This window comes from Pan paniscus, chromosome 11, assembly GCF_029289425.2.
Source record: "Pan paniscus chromosome 11, NHGRI_mPanPan1-v2.0_pri, whole genome shotgun sequence".
In the NCBI taxonomy this organism is placed as follows: domain Eukaryota; kingdom Metazoa; phylum Chordata; class Mammalia; order Primates; family Hominidae; genus Pan; species Pan paniscus.
In genome coordinates this window covers 71,529,321-71,544,820 of record NC_073260.2, presented here as the reverse complement: position 1 = coordinate 71,544,820, position 15,500 = coordinate 71,529,321, and the positions used below count along the sequence as shown (strand labels likewise).

Below are 15,500 nucleotides of genomic sequence, written 5' to 3'. Positions count from 1 at the left end.
TAAAGGGGGAAAATTAGAAAATGTTACTTTACATGGCTATATAATTTTTTTTCCTTCGCCATCGCTGAACTTGTACAAGTGATAATCGATATTAGAAGCATTTGCAGGTATGATACCTGATAGGCAGTTTATTTTTGAAGAATTCAATAGGCACCTTTGGGATTAAAACAATTTTAAATTTTGAGGAGAAAGATGAAATTTGAACAATTATGGCCTACCCCGCTTCTCCATGTTGTAAAAGATGATGTTTTATGATAATTCTGAAGAAGAAAGTAGGTATGACTTAGTTTACAAAAAGAGTTCTGTTTTATTTCTGTTTTGGGTTTGGCTCTAATACAGAGATGCACCCATGGACTTGGTCTCTGTAGCGTTTATGCCAGATCATGAAGAACAAGGGGTGACAGGTACATGTTGACTTTACCTGGGGTAAATGAATACCAGAGTGCAACTGTTGCTTCTCTGTGATGGAGTTTGGGGTGGAAATACCCTAGTTTTATCTGTCAGTTCTTTGCATGCTGCTACTTTTGCTTCAAGTTAGGGAGGTACATATGTATGTCAAAGTTCCTATACTGACATAGGGTAGTATTTCTCTGAATATGAAAAGTCACAATTGAGTTGAAAATTTAGAAGTTGAAGATTTAGAAGGGCAATTTAATTTTTCAAGTTAAAAATGAAGTCAGAGTGGTATAGAGAAGATGAGCCCTCGGACTCCATCACTCTGAAGGTCTGAGTAGTAGCAAGAGAGAGATAGTTTTTTGTTTGGCCAGGCTGCAATGCAATGGCGTAATCTTGGCTCACTGCAACCTCTGCCTCCTGGGTTCAAGCGATTCTCCTGCCTCTGCCTCCTAAGTAGCTGGGATCACAGGCACCCGCCACCATGCCCAGCTAATTTTTGTATTTTTAATAGAGACAGTTTCTCCATGTTGGTCAGGCTGGTCTTGAACTCCTGACCTCAGGTGATCTGCCCGCCTCGGCCTCCCAAAGTGCTGGGATTACAGGCGTGAGGCACTGCACCCGGCCAATCAGTTTTTTTTTGTTTTTTTGTTTTTTGTTTGTTTTACAAGAAACATTAAACCAGATCAGAACAAAGATTTGTCAGGGTTGTCCATTGACTGGGGAGAAAGGGAATCAGTGTGTAAGGCACCTGAGAGGACTCAGTTCTACCCAAATTCTTGCATTCAAACCTGAATGCAAGGCCATGAAGTCCTTTGAAATGTACAGATATTAAGCAATTTAGTAATATACCATGTTTCCCTTACATAAGCAGACAAATATTTATACCCCCACGACCTGAAGTTTTGTTAGGCTGTGACCACATGAATTCGCAGTATAAATGGGTGAGTCCTTTTTGAAAACCTCATCTTCAGTGTGCCTGATCTGTAAAACTAGAGCCTCAGGTTTGATCCTAGGTAGGCTTCCCACAACGTGGGGAAAATTAGTTTGCGAGGGAAAGCTGTTTCTGAGCATTATGGCATAGTGATTAAGATGAGGGACCCTGGAACCAGCCCATGATTTTGGGCAGTTATTTTAGGTCCACTTTGGACTGCTTCATCTCTTAAATGAAGACAGCAACCACCTTCAGGAGTGTGAAGGTGACAACACTTAAAACTGTGCCTGGCACATTGTATTTGCTATTGTCTTAATGTTCTGGAATAATGGTTTCCATAACTTGGGAAGAAAACTTTGAGAACAAGATTGGTTACATCAAGTTGTATAGTGAAAAGATAAGGATCTGTTATTTAAACTTGGAGTTTAAAGTCATTAGAATCATTCTTTTCCGTAAGGCTTTCTTTGCAAGAGATCTGCATTAAATAAAGTTGCTAGGAAATAACTAAAATTGGGGAAATAATCTAATAATAGCAAGATGTTAAGCATACTATTATTGTATTTTGGGGGTTGGTAATAACATTCACATGGATTTATCAATACACACTGAGAAGCAAAGCCTCTCAAGCTGTCCCATATCCTCCATTTCAAAGGCACACATACATTTTAGGTAACTCATAATTTAGAAAGGTTATTTAATCTTTTCCACATGTAAATATTTGAATATGTACAAAGACTTGATTTGACTCTTGTCTGTTTTTGTTTTGTTTGTTTGTTTGAGACGGAGGCTCCGTCGCCCAGGCTGGAGTAAAATGGCATGGTCTCAGCTCACTGCAAGTTCCACCTCCCGGGTTCACGCCATCCTCCTGGCTCAGCCTCTGGAGTAGTTGGGACTACAGGCGCCCGTCACCACACCTGGCTAATGTTTTTTGTTTTTTGTTTTGTTTTTGTATTTTTAGTACAGAGAGGGTTTCACCGTGTTAGCCAGGGTGGTCTCGATCTCCTGACCTCATGATCCGCCCACTCCGGCCTCCCAAAATGCTGGGATTACAGGTGTGAGCCACTGCGCCTGGCCGACTCTTGTCTGTTTGAATGCAAAGTTCTCAATAGTGGTTTTTGTCCATAAGTATTAACTTATAATTTTGGAGAGTGATAGGTATGGTTGCTGGTTGATTAGCAATAAGATTATGTAGCCTTAAACTAGCTAGAAGAGTTTGCATGGGTGAGGCAACAGGCTGTTAACAAAAAGAAACTGGAAATATAGTTTCCCCTGTTTGTTTCTCCTGTTTGTACAATCTGCTTTAAAAACAAGTAAACATGCACCATGTCAGTCATGGTGAATCGGCCAACAGCCAGCCCTTGCCAGTTGACATCACAGTCTAAGATGGGAAACTGTGGTACAGATAGACGTGAAGAGAGCTTAGCAGTGGTTGAGGTGGTGACTAAATATACAGTCATTGAATAAATACTGTGTAGCAAATGTAAAAAAAAAAAAAAAGGGTAACGTACAACAGAATACAAAAGTGCCATTTAATATTTTATAGCTATTTCTATGCACAAGTGCTGGTTTTAAATTTATATAAAAGCAAAGACTGTTTCTGTGTTTTCTTCCAGAGTATTTCTGTTACAGCCATAGAAGTAAAGTTAATAAATGTAAGACTTTTTTGTTTTGTTTTGTGCCATAAATGTAAGACTCCATTTTGTCTGCAACTGCTAAGTGCCACTTTCCTTTTATTATGGGTAGGGATGTTGCTAAGGATACTTAAGTAGTTAAGAGCAAGATGAAAGAAGTTACAGATTATTTTCTGGTTGGCTAATCTGTGTTGAATATATTTTTTATGATGATTTTTATTGACACCACAGAACCTCAGCCTGTATATATTGATAATGTAACCAAAGCTGCTCAGGAATTGGGGTAATTTTTCAGTCAACTCAGAAGTTAACAGGAAATCCTTGTTACACATTCTTAAATTTTAGATAAGTGCAAGAACTATTAACAAAATAACATTAAGCACTTACCTTGCAGAGCTCAGGCATCAGCCAGGAAAAAAAATACAAATAAATTAGCCTAATGACCTCATCTTAAATACTTGTGTCTGGGTAAATTTTTCAGACTGATCTTGTGAATATAATCCAGAATAAATTTAAAATGTTGGCTGGTCCTTGCTATGTAATATGCTCTTGCCCTCTTGTCCCTTCCCATCACTAAAAATGTATTCATACATGCAACTACAATACCAGCTGACAAATACGATTTAGATTTTCTGTTGTGTGGTATTTGTCTACTATTATAGAACCTCAAGCATTTCTCTAAAGAAAACTCTTACACATCTTGGTGTTGTGGTTTCATGTCCACCCTAATGAGAAAAGTTCTTCCTTAGTAGGGTCATGTTTCCTGAGGAACCCCTACCCTAGATTTATCCCATAGTAGGTCTTATAAATAATATCCACATACTAAAATTATTTGGCTTCTAATGTTAAGTTTTACACTAATTGATATTGTAAAAGTAACTACAGTCCAAAATTGTAATATTTAAATAAGAATAATCTGCCATCCGAGCCATTAGCCTTTAGCATCTGTGTTATATTTAAAAATGCCTGCAAAAATTGTCTATGCGTAAACAAGTTGTTTTTAGTTATACTGTGGCTTATTTGGTTGGCATGAAAATTAGATTGCTTTGCATATCTGGGGTAGCATAACCAGTTTTATCAGTGGCTAGATTATATCAGATGACAAAAATAACCTGAGACTTCAGAGGTCTGATAAATAAAGCGATGACACCTATTAGAAGTGGGTGCAATCTATAGCCATCAAAATGTGATGCATTCATATTCAGGCATGGTCCTTTAGCATTCGAGTGATAGGCACTTTTATTTGAGTCTTTGAATGAAAGATAGGCTTTTAAAGTGGATTAAAGGATAGCAGTTTTTACTTGATAAGTTGGGACCCATGGTAACAGCAAGCATCCCACTTATAACTGGTGTCCATTCAGGGAAAAACAGATGTAACCATTATGTGACTCAATACAAAGAAGATTACACTGGTAAAAAATACTAAGTGGAAAAAAAAAGAAAAACTAGTAAAAAATACTAAGAGGATTACATTAGTGAAGATTCAGGGTGTGAAGGTGTGAAGTAAAAGGAGAGAAGATTAACAGAATAGGTTTACCTTTATTTGATCTCCTTACAGGGATCTATCTTCCATGGTGACTAATTCTCCTATTTTGGTGAAACTTTTCAGGTTGATGGATTTAAAAGAATACTATAAACCCAAAATTTTCCATTTTAAGGTCATGATTTTATTTTTTACTCTGTGGTTCTTAAACATAATTTACTTCATTTTATATAACACCTGCCAAGAACAACCTAATAAAATTAAACAAGATCTGGTTTAGGTTTAACAAAATTAAAACGTGTTTAACAAAACCTAGAAATGATGTGAATTTGCTCCTAGGAAACACTGAAAGCATGTGAAAGGAATAGCACTCCAATCCAGCAGTTTATTTTATTTGTGCTTTTTAATAATTGCTATTTTAAATTCTCTAAGGAGTTGATAATACATAGTCATTTCTATTTGGCTTTGAAGCGATCCAAGTATATATGTGGTTTGTTTTATAAAACAACCACAAAATACAGTCTCCCTATGAACATATGCAGAGTGGTCGGAAAGTCTTCCCACTCTCTAGGCCAGAAACATCATGATTGCTCTCATATCTGACTAAATACTGACTAAGACATCTCAAACTCTACATTTTGTCCAAACTAGAGGAGTTTTTGACAATTTTTCTGGACTGGGGAGGTATTTTTCAAAGATCCCTATTAAATTTTAGGAATCAGAAGGGAATCTAAGAAAATTACTTATTTAATCTACAAACTGATAAACTGAGAACCTAAAGTATTGAAAATCATTAAATATTCTATAAAATCAATAATTTACCAAAAATAGAAAATGCTTAATTACTTCATTTTTATTTATTTATTTATTTATTTATTTAGAGACAGAGTCTCACTCTGCCATCCAGGCTGGAGTGCAGTGGCACGATCTCAGGTCACTGCAACCTCCACCTCCTGGGTTCAAGTGATTCTCCTGCCCACTCAGCCTCCTGAGTAGCTGGGATTACAGGCATGGACCACCGTGCCCAGCTAATTTTTCTATTTTTAGTGGAGACGAGGTTTCACACTATGTTGGCCAGGCTGGTCTCAAACTCCGGACCTCTGGAGATCCGTCCGCCTTGGCCTCCCAAAGTGCTGGGATTTCAGATGTGAGCCACCACACCTGGCCTTAATTAATTCTTTAGACTGCTGTCTACCAATGGTTCTTGTGCCAACAGCCGTGCTTTAAATTCCCTACCAGTGCCTTCCAATATATATATATATATATATTTTTTTTTGAGTCGGAGTTTCACCTTTGTTGCCCAGGCTGTAGTGCAATGGCACGATCTCGGCTCACCGCAACCTCCGCCTCCCAGATTCAAGCGATTCTCCTGCCTCAGCCTCCCAAGTAGCTGGAATTACAGGCATGTGCCACCACACCTGGCAAATTTTGTATTTATAGTAGAGACGAGGTTTCTCCATGTTGGCCAGGCTGGTCTCAAACTCCTGACCTCAAGTGATCCGCCTGCCTAGGCCTCCCAAAGTGCTGGGATTACAGGCGTGAGCCACTGCGCCTGGCTTCCAATAGAATTTAATGTAGGCCAACATGTAATTTAAAAATTTCTAATAGCCACATTTTAAAATGTGCTATATGTACTATCTTCAATTTCTTACAGCATGTCTCAATTAAGACTAGCCACATTTCAAGTGCTCACTACTCATATGTGGCTATTATTACGTAGTGTATTATGCCATTCTTGTGTTGCTGTAAAGAAATACCTGAGACTGAGTAATTTATAAAGAAAAGAGGTTTAATTGGCTCACAGTTCCACAGACTACAGGAAGCATGGCAGCATCTGCTTCTGGGGAGGCCTCAGGGAGCTTTTACTCATGGTGGAAGGCAAAGTGGGAGCAGGAGGAAGAGAGAGAAGGTTGAGGTGCCACACACTTATAAATGACCAGATCTCACAAGAACTCATTATCACAATGACAGCAGCAAGAGTATGTGGTGTTAAGCCATAAGAAATCGCCCCCATGATCAATTCACCTCCCACCAGGCCCACCTCTAGCACTGGGGATTACAATTCAACATAAGATTTGGGCGGCGACAAATATCCAAACCGTATCACATAGTACACTCCTAGACTGTGCTTAAAGCCTTCTTTAAGGACTCTAAACAATTGTCACAGCTAATCAAATCTGCCCAATGATGTGTAGCCCCTTATACGGAAGCCCCCACATTGATTTGAACATAATACCTGGTACTGAATAATAGCATTTCAAACTTTAAAGTTAGTTTTTCAGCGGTACACTTTTTTTTTTCTTTTTCTTTCTTTCTTTCTTTTTTTTTTTTTTTTTTTTTTGAGCGGAATCTCACTCTGTTGCCCAGGCTGGAATGCAATGGCATGATCTTGGCTCACTGCAACCTCCGCCTCCAGGGTTCAAGCGATTCTCCTGCCTCAGCCTCCCAAGTAGCTGGGATTACAGGCATGCACCATGATGCCCCACTAATTTTTGTATTTTTAGTAGAGACCTGGTTTCCCCATGTTGACCAGGCTGGTCTCGAACTCCTGACCTCATGTGATCCACCTGCCTCTGGGATTACAGGTGTGAGCCACCGCACCTGGCCAGTGTTACACAATTTTTTTTTTTTTTGAAACAGAGTTTCACTCTTGTTGCCCAGGTTGGAGTGCAATGGCACAATCTCAGCTCACCGCAACCTCCGCCTCCCGAGTTCAAGCGATTCTCCTGCCTCAGCCTCCTGAGTAGCTGGGACTACAGGCATGCGCCACCACATCTGGCTAATTTTGTATTTTTAGTAGACATGGGGTTTCTCCATGTTGGTTAGGCTGGTTTCGAATTCCCAACCTCTGGTGATCCACCCGCCTCTGCCTCCCAAAGTGCTGGAATTACAGGCGTGAGCCACCATGCCCAGCCAGTGGTACACATTTTTAAAACTAAAGATCAAGAGCTGGATTTTAAAATGAGCTAGATGTATGCTACTTAGTAGAAATAAAATGAAACAGGCCTGTTAAAGCTGTTACAAGAGGATTCTCCTGGTTTACATCTGTGGGAAGCTATGGTATCTTCTGGGAAGCCATTGAGAACTGAGAGGAGCACACACATTCCTGTATTTGACACTGGGCATCTTCCTAAGGCCTAGGCGTGCCACATGTGAGCAGGATAAGTGAGGCATTCATAGTTTCAGCTTTCAAGGAGATCATAAGCTAGTACAATGGACAAAAATAATCTTCTGAATTACTAAATTGGTCGTGTTAATTTTAGAACTGAAAAAGTAAATTCCTTTTGAACTTCATGAAGATCAGTGGTCAGAATTTCAAAATTAATGTTGGATATTATTAGGTATAGATCGTTACTTGAAGCCTCTTCTACCAGGGAAAACACATCTTACAAAATTTGTAACTATAGTAGGTGGAGAGTAAAGTTTTCCTTCTAGGGTGGGAAAGCAAAGGAGTAGATGGTGGTTAGATACTGGCTTTGAAGTTTGTGACTCAAAAACTGTGTGACTCTGGAAAAGTTACTTACTCTTGAGTATTTTAGTGCATTCATCTATGCAGACTTTAAGAATTAAAATGATGTATATAAATACATTTAGTCGTGGTAAGCACATTGTAAGGGCTTGATAGAGATTCAGTGTTTTAAAATTGGTTTCAGGGCCGGGTATGGTGGCTCACGCCTGTAGTCCTAGCACTTTGGGAGGCCATGGTGGGCGAATCACGAGTTCAGGAGATCGAGACCATCCTGGCTAACACGGTAAAACCCCGTCTCTACTAAAAGTACAAAAAAAAAAAAAATTAGCTGGGCGTGGTGGCTGGCGCCTGTAGTCCTAGCTACTCAGGAGGCTGAGGCAGGAGAATGGTGTGAACCCGGGAGGTGGAGCTTGCAGTGAGCCAAGATTAAGCCACTGCATTCCAGCCTGGGTGACAGAGACTCCATCTAAAAAAAAAAAAAAAAAAAATTAGTTTCAACAGGGCTAATAATCTCTGCAAAAGATTATATTCACAGATGTATAAAAGGCTAGATTCTGATCTATGGAGTGTAACAACTGGTCATTTTTTAATCAACTGAAATTCATTTGGTAGAATGGAAATGAAATCCCACCACTAGTTTTCCTGCGAGGCTGACAGGTCAAGCTGGGGTCCATAAGTCCCTGAAATTGCATGCAAAATTTGGTGTCTGTGTTTCTTGGTAGAATTTTTAAAGAGAGATCCATGACTCAAAGACCCACCATCTAAATGGCCTTCCTGTGAAGATACTTGAGCACTGTAAGAGAGAAATACATGTTACAAAAGCCAACAATACCAAATCTGCCTTGCTTCTCTAAGATAATATAAGAAAAAGAATGAAATACCTTTTCTCTTCTTTTTAGAGTCAACAACAATGGTTCCATGAACTGATGGAGAAAACAAATGCCTCTTATTAGAGGCAACAACAATGGTCCATGAACTGATGGAGAAAATGAATTGGTGGGTCACAAATGTAGTCCTCTGGTTGGTCCTTTTAAAAATAACCTTGCCTTGACATTTAGTTTGCTTTTTCCTGATATTTCTCTCCCACTCCTCTCAAACTCAGATCAGGGTCTTAAGACATCATGCTTTACACGATGCATGTGTTCGCAAGCCAAGAAATATGAGTTTCAAGTGTGTCATCTTACATAGTAATTGTCTCAGTCATGTAAGTCCAAATATTTTCTTATAGTCCTGGCTGATTCGTCAAGGTACTGTTCTGTGTAATGGAGAGAAACTAAATCATCTATAACCTACTATTTCCAAGGCTAAAATAATAGAGAAGTTCAAATTTAGTCTGAGTCTGTTCAGGACATCAGCACTTGTTTATTACTAAGTGTTCCCTCTTCTGCTGTATACTTTCTCCCTGAACCTGTACCCTAGTTTGCTATTGCTGGAGGGATGCCTTAGAATCAGTCTTTGAAACTCTTCTAATGTTTATAATACCTCCTAATCCATTGGATCCAAATATTGAAAATGGATGAGATTTTCCTAAATCATGCTTAGAAAGGTAGCCTAAATCTTTTAGCATTCTCCAAAATCAACTGGAGAGTTAAAAACAAACAAACGGCCGGGCGCGGTGGCTCATGCCTGTAATCCCAGCACTTTGGGAAGGCGAGGCGGGCGGATCGCAAGGTCAGGAGATCGAGACCATCCTGGCTAACACGGTGAAACTCCGTCTTTACTAAAAATGCAAAAAAAAAATTAGCCGGGCGTGGTGGCGGCGCCTGTAGTCCCAGCTACTCGGGAGGCTGAGGCAGGAGAACGGTGTGAACCCGGGAGGTGGAGCTTGCAGTAAGCCGAGATCACGCCACTGCACTCCAGCCTGGGCGACAGAGCGAGACTCCGTCTCAAAACAACAACAACAACAACAAAACACACACACACACACATACACATATTTGGATCTCAATTCATTCCCATTGAATCAGAATGTGTGGGAGAATCTTTATTTTTGACAGCTCTTCCTAAGTGACTCTGTTAATTAGAATATACTTCTCCTAGGCCGCGCATGGTGGCTCATGTCTGTAAATCCCAGCACTTTGGGAGGCTGAGGCAGGCGGATCACCTGAGATCGGAAGTTTGAGACTAGGCTGACCAACATGGAGAAACCCCGTCTCTACTAAAAAATACAAAATTAGCCAGAGGTGGTGGTGTATGCCTGTCTGTAATCCTAGCTACTCGGGAGGCTGAGGCAGGAGAATCGCTTGAACATAGGAGGCGGAGGTTGCGGTGAGCCGAGATTGCGCCATTGCACTCCAGTCTGGGCAACAAGAGGGAAACTCTGTCTCAAAAAAAAAACAAAACAAACAACAAAAAAAGGATATAATTCTCCTAGCTGGGCATGGTGGCTCATGCCTGTAATCCCAGCACTTTTGGAGGCCGAGGCAGGCAGATCATTTGAGGTCAGGAGTTTGAGACAAGCCTGGCCAACATGGCGAAACCCCATCTCTACTAAAAATACAAAAATTAGCCGGATGTGGTGGCTGGTGCCTGTTATCCCAACTATTCGGGAGGCTGAGGCAGGAGAATCACTTGAACATGGGAGGCGGAGGCTGCAGTGAGCCAAGATCGCACCACTGCACTCACTAGGCCCATAGAATAAAAAGAGGTAAATTTGGACAGTCCAGTGGCTCATTTATATAAACTGTCATAAGTATAGTTTTCTGTATCTATGAATTAGCCCCATTTTAAAGTACAAGCATATATAGTCTCATTAAAACTTAATTTGTTGTTTTCTATCCACAGGTCACATCAGAGGTGGGTTTTTGTGTGTGTGTGTGTGTGTGTGTTTGCTTTGTTTGTTTGTTTTGAGACAGGGTCTCACTCTGTCACCCAGGCTGGAGCACAGTGGCACAATCTCGGCTCACTGCAACCTCTGCCTGCCGGGCTCAAGTGATTCTCATGCCTCAGCCTCCTGAGTAGCTGGGATTACAGGCATTTGCCACCAGATCTGGCTAAGTTTTGTATTTTTAATAGAGATGAGGTTTCGCCATGTTAGCCAGGCTGGTCTTGAATTCCTGGCCTCAAGTGATCTACTCGCCTTGACCACTGTGCTGGGGTGACAGGCATGAGCAATAGTACCTGGTCATGTTATTTTGCAAAATGCTGTCATAGAAGCAAACCCATGTCTATTTTAATCCTATGGTTCCTCAATATATAGCTCAGATCTTTCACCTGGAAAATCCTTGCAAAAAGAAACCACTTAATCACATTATTCTTTGGAGTTCTGTGAAACTGAATGATAAAACTGAAGCTCAAATGAGTAATCCACTCATTTTATCTTCTTTTTCATTGATACTGTTTTATTTGCCGTATTTGAAGGACTATTTAAACTATTTAAAGCTACAGTCACACTTCCCCTGCTCTGAAGAAGGGCTAAGGAAAGGCAGTGGGAATAAAGAATTCTTTTTCTACTGCATTGTATGAGTTGTCTAGGACAAGGAAATCAGATAGCTCCCAGCATACCCATTGTCAGAGTTCCCTGGCACAACTTCAGAATTGTATTCAAAAGTATTTTCACAACAGTAGGCACCCACTTAATTAAATACAAGCACATAATCAAAAAATAGATACAAATATTTAGTTATCACCAAGGTCTTAGCTTCCTTTCTCTAAATGCAAACCAGGGCCATCTGAGCATACATTAAGAAATGCAGAAGAATTATTGGAATGACTTTTTGATCCCAAGAGATATGGCACAGAGACATTTAGAGAAGTGTGCCACATGATCTTCTCAGGAACATGGGAAAGGCACCAGGACTAGAGTGAGGCAGAGGTTGACATTAACTGAAGTTTGGACACCTCTGAGTAACTGTATCTCAAAGAGAAAAAAACAAGGGCCTTGAAATTAGATAGATCCCGGGCTCAAGTCTTTGTTTCGATCCTAATAGCTTTGTATTTGGGGGCAAGTTATTTAATGCTTTTATTTCCTCAACAGGAAAGTGTGCCTCACAAGACAACTTTACAGTGTTCTTTCCATTTCAATGAAATAACATCCAAAGAGCTGAGCACAGTATTTAGCACAGAGTCAATGCTGCTGATCAAAACTGTTCACACACTTTTTTTTTGCCATCTCATCTTCACACTGCCCTCCCTGGCCCAAGCTATCTCCATCAAGTTGAGAAAGACCTGAACTAGAAAGGAGTGGAAGAGACGTTAAAGCCACGCTCTCACTGATTATTGAACAAACAGGATGGTTCATCTCCCTCCTATGGAAGAGAAAGGGCTACTGATGTTAAACTCTACAAATGAGTTGAAAACCATTGAAATGAACTCTGGAAGTGAAGCCCCTCTGATTAATACTTATATAAGTGAGATTACCTGTTTTGCAATAACAGGTCATTGGTTGCAACCCAAGATGGTGGAGTTAGGGGATCTAGGGGAGCTGCAAAGTTAGGTCAATAATAAACCGTTAGAAAGCCACGAATTACACAGTCATGGAGTCAGGACCCCATCATAATATCATAGTGGTTCTTCCGCAATCAACTGACAATGATGTAGTCTCATGTTCACAAAAAAGGACAATTCCAAAAGCAGTCAGGTAACTATCAGCATTATTTATCTGACTTTGTTTCCCAGCATTTACACAGCGGTTTCCTAACAGTTTCAGTTCCTCATGAATGATTTCTAATAAGGGGTTGCTATAGTCTCAATGCTGGTGACTCCCACAAATTCATATGTTGAAATCTGATTGTCAAAGTGATGGTGTTAGGAGGTAGAGAATTTAGGAGGCGATGAGTTCATAAGGGCTGAGTTCTCATGAAAAGGATTAGTGCCCTTATAAAAGAGGTTCCAGAGAGCTGCCTTACCTCTTCCACCATGTAAGGCTACAGTGAGAAGATGGCCCTCACCAAACCCCAAATCTTCTGAGGCCTGGATCTTGAACTTCCCAGCCCCTAGAACAGTGAGAAATAAATTTTTGTTGTGAATGAGCAACCCAGCTTATGGTGTTTTGTTGAGACAGCCTGAACAGAGTAAGGCAGAGGTATTCTAAGCTGGACATCCCATCTCAAACACAAAACAACTGTTTTGTTTGACCTCAAAAACCAACCTGCATCATGAATAATTGTTTTTGATTTGCCCTTGTTTTCCGGATATGAATTGATTTCCAAAAATTATCAACTGTTCCACACTTTTTAGCTTGTAGCAACATTCTAAATCATAAAAGTGTTAATAAACACATCAATAACTTTCCCTTAAGACTGAGCATAAACAAATAGGATATTTCCTGTATCATAGTTTGTATGATATCAGTAATATACTTAATGTCTCAAAAGATTATAGTTAGGCAATAGATAAGTATTGAATTGAAGTGGGTAGTTTGACTATTAGAGGAAGAATAAGAAGTAGTAACATATAACACAATCTTTTATATTCTTTTTTGGGGTTGGGGATTCTAAAAGACGAAAATGCTTTTCCACAGTTGAATTCAAATATATCTAATTACATGTCTTTCACTTTCAGTAGTTTATAAGCTCCTTGCACTTTCTTTGAATCACCAATGTCTAACAGTGCCTTGCACAAAGTAAGACCCTAAAGATGGCATCTCTCTCACTTAAAGACCAGATTCTTTGTAAGTGGAGCACAAATTTCCTAGGACTACTGTAACAAATTGCCACAGGATGGGTTCCTTAAAACAACTGAAATTTATTCTCTTACAGTTCTTGAGGCTAGAAGTTTGAAATCAAGATGTTGGCCAGGCATGGTGGCTCACACCTGTAATCCCGGCACTTTGGAAGAGAGAAGTGGGAGCATCACTTGAGCCCAGGAGTTTAAGACCAGCCTGGGCAAAAGAGCAAGACCCCCTCAATAAAATAAAATAAAATAAAAAGAAAATCAAGGTGTCAGCAATGTAGGTTCCTTCTGGAGGCTCTAAGAAAAAATTCATTTCGTGCCTCTCTCCTAATTTCTTATGGTTGTCAGCAAATCTTAAAGTTCTTTGGTTTGCAGCTATATATCTTCAATCTCTGCCTCTGTCTTCATGGCCTTCTTCCTGTGAGTCTGTGTGTCTCTGTATCCAAATCTCCATCTTCTTTCTCTCAGTAAGATAATAGTCATTAGATTGAAAGCACACCTTATTCTAGTGTACCCTCACCTTAATTTGATTATCTCTGCAATCCTGTTTCCAAATAAAGTCACATTCACAGGTACGGGTGATTAGGACTCCAGCATATCTTTTTGGGAGACACAATTTAACCAACTACATTGAGGACACAATAAGAACTAGAAAGTGTGGGCTGGGCGTGGTGGCTCACGCCTGTAATCCCAGCATTTGGGAGGCTGAGGCGGGCGGATCACCTGAGGTCAGGAGTTCGAGACCAGCCTCAACATGGAAAAACCCCGTCTCTACTAAAAATACAAAATTAGCCGGGCATAATGGTGCATGCCTGTAATCTCAGCTACTCGGGAGGCAGAGGCAGGAGAATTTCTTGAACCTGGGAGGCGGAGGCTGCGGTGAGCTGAGATTGTGCCATAGCACTCCAGCCTGGGCAACAAGAGTGAAACTCTGTCTCAAAAATAAATAAATAAATAAAAGAAGAATTAGAAAGTGTGGCCAAAGAATCTTGCTTTAACTATTAAAATATGATGCAGAAAGAACAATTATGTTGACTATAATTCATGTATGCTTTTACATGAATATTAGTTACAAAGATTTTAGCCACAGATAAAAACTTTATCAATGTGCACCATTTCTTTGATGTGACAGATTCAATAAAGGAATAAATAGCTCTCTTTGAGAAGTTCCATTATGACCACAAAAACATTTAGTTTACCATGGTTGTGGGAAATATTGACATTGATTTTACATGTTGATACATACTATGAAACATTCAGAGGAAATGATCTCTGGTTATGCAACAGAAACAATGCTAAGTGCTTGCTACTGACGAAGACTCTCTTCTTGACAAAATTCTAGCAAGCCCCTTTGAGCTCTTTTTCAACAGGGCCCACGCTTGGGCCTGTCCTCGAGAGCCTGATTTTAGCAAGAATTCTGCTAAGCTAGTTTAGCCATGATCCCTCATCCTTGATATCTGATCACTCTTAATTTCTGACCAAATTCATCTCTCACCATCCCCCAGGTGATTTCTGATCACCCTGGCAAGAACCCTTCTTCTTGCTGAAGATCTCCCTTCAGCAAGAACCCTATTAGGTCGGTTAGCTAGAATCCTCTCTTACCTCTGATGTTTCCTCTTAGTAACCATTCCTTGTATTTCTTTCTCCATCCACTGTGCTTCTTGGCTATACATTCCCACTTTTCCTTGCTGTACACAGAATTGAGTCCAATCTCCCTCCACTGCTGTGCAACTCCATTTCGGTAGTTGCTATACCTATCATGATGGTCCTGAATAAAGTCCACCTTACCATTTTCACAAATGTTGCAAATCATTTTTTCTTTACTATCAACCCAGTTCCTCTACTTCTGCACATAGTAAGATAACAATCCTCAGGTTTCCTTGCAGTTAGCTGTGTGTCAGAGTCTGAGCCAGGAATGGTGGGTAGAATGAACGTAAGTCACTTCTAAGTTTGACCCTTGAAAACGTTCCGCTTGAA

General features: G+C 40.1%; 1 long non-coding RNA gene across 1 annotated transcript in view; it reads right to left on the bottom strand.

Annotated features, from left to right (window-relative positions):
• Window positions 1-11,229: 11,229 nt before the first annotated feature.
• The window catches only part of LOC130540490 (uncharacterized), a 37,771-nt gene continuing 33,500 nt past the window's right edge, over window positions 11,230-15,500 (bottom strand). The window contains exon 5 of the long non-coding RNA XR_008954460.1: window positions 11,230-12,844. This is a non-coding gene — a long non-coding RNA (uncharacterized LOC130540490). The remainder of the gene's footprint in view (window positions 12,845-15,500) is intronic.